Genomic DNA, 6,000 nt, shown 5'->3' with positions numbered 1-6,000 from the left:
AGAACACGGTCGTATGTATTAACTTCCGCTAGCGCTGCCCCAGATTACAGTCGAACTTTGCGTGATTAATCAGCCTTATGATTAGCCGCTTATCACATCAAGTCTTGAATTTTTCCTATTGAGAGGTCACTCTGGGCCATTTCGGTTTCGGACGACGGTGGCTGCGGCCTTAATCTCGTTATCTGATTTTTTCACGACCTGAAGTTGAACTAAGTTAACGTGCTTATTACCGCGTCAAAAGCATCGGCCTCTGCAAGCGTTACTGCCGGTAGATCTGTCTCAACACCGTCTGCAGGATCCGATAATTGATAAGTTTACTTGTTTATAACGCTTTCGCCAGTCGTCTGTAAGCAGTTTCCAGTCCGCTCAGCACGACGGCGCTGAACCAGTTGGACGACCAGCCTTTGTCGGAAGAAAGAATTTTGCAACATCGACGCGACTCAACATCGGATCAGAAGGCCGTGCAAAAGCTACTGCCCTTCTTGAGATCGACCGGACTGTGTGAACGCCTGTAATTGAAACGCGTTTTCTGTTACGTGTTCCTGTTCGTTCCTTTTTTTTTTTGTCTCTCTCTCGTTGCTTTCCTTCTAACCCCTATATCCCCCGCGCCGGTGCAGGGTAGCAAACCGGAAACTCGCCTCTGGTTAACCACCCTGCCTTTCCTGCCACTATCTCTCCAGTTGGCGATCGGCGAACCGAAGCATGGGATTCCATGCAAAGTATATCACGTGTTTGGAGGCAAACCAAATCATGGGATTCCATGCAAAGCGAAGCATGGGATTCCATGCAAAGTATATCACGTGTTGGAGGCGAACCGGATTCCATGCGAACCGGATTCCATGCGAACCGAAGCATGGGATTCCATGCAAAGTATATCACGTGTTGGAGGCAAACCAAAAAGGTCCGTAACACTAGCGATGTCAACATTATCCACCATGCTTATATCCTCATTCCCTTGGTTTTTCGTATTTCAAACCCTCGTCCTGCATTAATCCAGGGTCGTTATGACGTAACGCTATTCCAAATTGTTTCTATTCCATTTCTGCAATCAGCCCTACACGATCGGTAAATTTCTTTTTTCGGGGCTCCCCACTTCACCAGTCTGTAAAGTGATGTCACGAAAATAGCGAGTATGTGATTTGACTCGTAGACACTGATTATGCATGATTAGACCGAAGTAAACAAAAATAATTATTTCCAATTCCACACCATTTTCACCCTTAGCCCTCTGCCATTGGTCAAACGTTCTCGAGCTGCGCCTACTTCGATTTCTGTCACGCCACGTTAAAAATCCGCGAAAACTCACCACATCAAAGTGACGTGCAAGCTGAATAAACGCGCTGATATACCAAACAAAGTAATATATTTTCCTGAATAGCCTGAGACTAACTAACCCGTTCCGAAAGGAATGGAAGATATCTACCCACCGATCGCTCTGGAACTGGCTATTCGAAGCTGCCGGGGGGAATGAATTTATTTGCGTATGAAAAAAAATTTTTGCGTGGCAGTATAACGTTGTCAAGGCCTTTCGGTCACACACACAACATCGCTCTGTCAACTTTTCTTCGCTGAGGATCCGCTTTAGCGACATTTTTCACCTTCCGTTGCACGACGCCGGGATTCATCCGTTTCTCCTTGTTTAGCTTGCGGGGCCTGGTCGAGGAAGGCAAAGGGTTATACGTGGTGACGAGGTTGGGAAGTTTGTAGGCGTTGATGGCTTTCACTGACTAGTTAACTTATGATTCGCGCGGGACATTTTTTATCTTACAGTGAAATAACCATGAAGATGATGATTAAGGTGGTGGTGGTGGTTGCAATAATCATGATGGTGATAGCCGAAGTACACGTCAGTGAACACAGACAGCAGAGCTTACTAGTCAGGCTAGAGCGAATAGAAGAACAAGGAGGGAAACAGACAGAGGTATTTAGGAGCAGAGAAAGTTTGGCAAGCTTCGCAAGGTCCGTTACAGCCAAAATAACACGTACCGTGTTACTGGCTGGCACGTTATACACCGAATGGCTGGAGTGCTACACGGAATCTTATACCCGTAATTCAGCCAATAACACCTACCGTGTTATTGGCTGAAATAGAAAGCAGTGCGAAAGAACGAGCACATGGATGAGAGAAGCATAGCGATACGACACTTCTTTTTCTGTATACACATATTTTGTGTCCCTTCAATGAACTTTCCGTTGTTAAGACAGTGCTTGTCTTCTCTACTTTTTCTCCCCAGGTCACAACGTTTTCTTTCGCTTTTTTTGTTTTTTCGTTTTTTTTTTTTCCTAGGCTGCATCCTATTCCAGCCAGGAAAAGGTATCTCTTGTCTATTTCTTTTTACGCACTTCTATTTCCGCGCGGCGCTGCTTTGACGCTCCAGCCGCTCGCTTGTATAGTCTGACACCCAGCATGACACTACAGCGAAGCTGACCTTGTCTGTTCCGGGACGAAGGCCTGCTATCAGGGCTCCCGTGTGGGCGAGTGCAAGCATCCTTGACCCCCGAATTTTTTTTTTTTTCACACGTGGCGCTGTGACACACGCTACGCTATAGGACAGTTCGTTAGGACCCTGACAACCCGCACGTCGTGGTGGAAGGTACCTTGCGAACTGCGGGACGGCTATACCCATGTATGCGGAAGGACTCCCCCTGCTGGTTCGAGGAAGGACCCTCGAGCTCCCCGCACTGGTATACATAGCGGGAAAGTTGCACGTAGCACCAGTATACTACGTGCAGTGCACTGTAGCCTTTGCTTCCTAAGTGGTTTTCCCTTCGTTGAAACGTCAGCCCGAACCTACGGGCGATGTGACACGACAACAGAGCATTGTGTTTCCCTCTTTCTCGTCAGTGATTATTTATTCTGCATAGTTCGTTGATAAGTTATGAGCGCGAAGGATATCTCGGCATGGCGAATCATGACATCTCTGATAAGAGGGAATGGGTAGAAAAAAGACAGAAGCAACAAAGACGTTTTCACCTGCTCAGACCATCGTCTCAGAGAACTCGAGTCCCAACATTTTTTTTTTTAAGCCAAATACGCAAAGTTTTGATCCGGACTTCTCAGAAACCAAAGATTTCATCTCAATACGCTTAAGTGGACTCACGATTTATAATAACAGCATCTGCATTCGCAGTCACAGGCTAATTTGCTTTCATTGAAAAATAAACGCAATATCAAGTGGAGTTACAAACATCAAATTACAGCATATATGGAATGAGTGCAGCCAGTGCGCGTAGAAGGCACATGTCGGTCCACTCACTCGCACTCATTTCTCAAGTGGCGGTATGAGTGTTAAGTGAACTGTCTAACGAACTCGAGAGGTCGGCTTCTTCTCCCTGAGACATCGTATCCTCAAAATCGATATTTGGGCGACATCTCCTCCGGTTTTCAGCGAACAAGACTGTCGTGCGGAAGCCGCAGCGTCTAACCCTTTTGACCAAACCACTCTGGCCAGCCTTCTGTATTCTCTTTGTTCAATATCCTTCCTTAACTGTACCGCTGAAGGTGAACACTTCACTGCAGAAGTGGAGTCATCAGATGTGGACGTTCACAGTCCCAAGAGATAGAGAGGGATATAAGACAGGCAGGGATGTTAATAAGTCAGGAGTCCGGTTGGCTACCCTACGCTGGGGGAACGCAGAAGGGGAAGAGAAAGAAGGGAGAAAGAGAGGTGCGGTATACAGACGTGCACGGACAGCACTATACAGAGTCAAAGGCGCTCGTACAAACCAGACATTCTCAGAAACCACAAAAGTGCCTTCACTGCCTTTTGAGCCGATGATCGGTGGGAACGGTGTTCTAGTATCCCCGCCGAACATCGGCTCAGAAGGTCCCAATTAGTCCCAATGCCAATTATATCTTCTGTGTGCGGACTCCAATTGTAGCATTTTTTAAAGATACATCCATTAATCTGTGCTTCGCCTTGCATCATGCGACGACCTTTTGACGACGGTCAAGTTCGTGTCCACTTCACTTTTATATTGGTCGAGCGCTCAGCTTCTAGCACACCTGAAGAGCAATTCGTCTAGGAGTAGTAATTTCCCGCAGTTCCTCTGGCGACCAGGTCCGTCTGCGTCACACCTTCTCCTTACCCTCTTCTTGGAGAAAAGCAGTTAGTTCGCGGCACAAGTGGTATGTTTGCGAAGAAGGTATCACACATGATAAGCCATTTCCGGAGCCTGGATGTTTTGTGCAACACAAATGGGATCTCTGACAAGCTCTTGTTCCTGCGTTGCAAGCTGCAACGCTACACCCTCAATAGGTGGTAACTTCCTTACAAGTATGCACCTTCAAATAATCTTGAGGTTATCTGGCACTCCTTACCCTGCGTAATGGTAATCTCCCCTAAACGATGCTAATATGAAACGTAAAATAAAAGACCACATAATGTTTGCAGCCGCGGAAGTAAATGTAAACCCGCTCAAGGCCTATGGTGTCCTGCTTGCTGCTGAGAACGAGGTCCAGGGTTCTATTCCTGGCTGCGGTGATCGGTTTCCGATGGAAGCGCAAAGCAGAAAATATAAACAAGAAAAAAAAACGCTCGGGTACTGTGTTTTGGGGGATAAAATAAAAGACCCTGAGCGGTCAAAGTTATCCCGAACCCTCTATTATACTATACGGCGTTCCTCGTAACTACCTGTGCAATTTAGGGACGTTAAAAACCCAGACTTGGTAGTTAACTTTCAACGAGCCAACAATATGTAACTGCCGAGCTAAGTGTCACGTAACCAAAGTATGTAACTATCAAACGTGTATTGCATCGCGAATTATAACATTACTACGCTACGTCGAGGCCCTAACGAAGAATAACAACATCAAAAAAAGTTTGAGACCACACAACACTTTTCGTTATTTAGAATACACTATCCAGCTAGAAGAAAGATGTATCAATAACTCCTGTTGGCCCACGAAAGCCGGCAGGTCTCCTTGACCTGCCGGCTTGTGTGCTCTACACATTGCCTTTGCGTGCGTATCGAAATTTACCTGGTCAATCACCCACACTCGCACGTCGTTTGAGAAGCATTCCTGCGGCTATTCTTTTGCAACACAAACAACCTCAATCATCGCGCACAGTTTCCGGAAAATGCCTGACGGAATGCAACATTTCGCTCGCCACTGCGCTGTAAATTAAATGGTGATGTTTAACTATAGGTAAATGCACAGTAGACTGAGGGACACCGTATAGTAGTGGAGGCTCCAAATTAATTTTTGAAACCACGGGGGATTCTTCAAGGAGTACCCGAATCACGGTAAACAAGCGTTTTGTTTGTTTTGTTTTGTTTTTCGTTCCAATCTGAATGCGGCCACCGCTGTGCGGACATCAAACTCGCGACCTCTTGCTGAGCTTCAGAACGTCATTACTACTAAAGTCACCCCGGACAGCAGTTTAAAACACGTCGCAGGCCCGCAAACATACGCTGCCTGATAGGATAAGCCGAAGTAGCAAAACAAGGACTTACTTCAGGGACAGGCAAGTGTCCTTAGAAGCCAGAAACGTTCGAAAGGGGAGACAGGTTCGTGTGTGTATGTGTGTGCAAGCACGAAGGCGTAGCCGTAAACACGGGAAGTAAGCAACGGTGCGCACGCGCAGTTTTGTTTTTGCAGGAAGACGTGTGTCACATTCTCCCACTGCCAGGTGTGCGCGCTCCGTGCGACAGCGCACATGCAAGCGTGCATTCTTTTCTTTCCCCGCATCACACATTACACAAGTCTGCCACGCAACGCCGTGGCAAGCTGGACTAGTTGTTGTGGCGACCCGTTTTGAAAGAGAGTAAACAACAACAGCAAAAAGGGGAAATTAAGAAGTCTTCGTCTGTCATATATATATATATATATGTGTGTGTGTGTGTGTGTGTGTGTGTGTGTGTGTGTGTGTGTGTGTGTGTGTGTGTGTGTGTGCTCTGTAATCTATTTGTGCTTGTTTCTTCAAGCATCTTGAAGAAACCTCACATAGAGGACCTTAATTTCCTGCGCTTCTGCAGTTTGACCGACGTAATTTTTAA

The 6,000-nt window shown here is 46.5% G+C and overlaps 1 protein-coding gene across 5 annotated transcripts in view; it reads right to left on the bottom strand.

The window, feature by feature from the left end:
- LOC119446404 (uncharacterized) overlaps positions 1 to 6,000 on the bottom strand; it is a 223,379-nt gene that overhangs the window by 177,932 nt on the left and 39,447 nt on the right. The window contains exon 1 of one of the 5 annotated variants that reach the window (XM_049664124.1): positions 5,458 to 5,509. The exons of the other annotated variants lie outside the window; for them this stretch is intronic. The gene's annotated coding sequence lies outside the window, so the exon portion shown is untranslated. Of the gene's footprint in view, positions 1 to 5,457; positions 5,510 to 6,000 lie in introns of those variants that run through there. 5 annotated transcript variants of the gene reach the window in all.

The sequence above is a fragment of the Dermacentor silvarum genome, chromosome 3, assembly GCF_013339745.2.
Source record: "Dermacentor silvarum isolate Dsil-2018 chromosome 3, BIME_Dsil_1.4, whole genome shotgun sequence".
Classification (NCBI taxonomy): domain Eukaryota; kingdom Metazoa; phylum Arthropoda; class Arachnida; order Ixodida; family Ixodidae; genus Dermacentor; species Dermacentor silvarum.
This window is presented reverse-complemented; position numbering and strand designations above follow the sequence as displayed.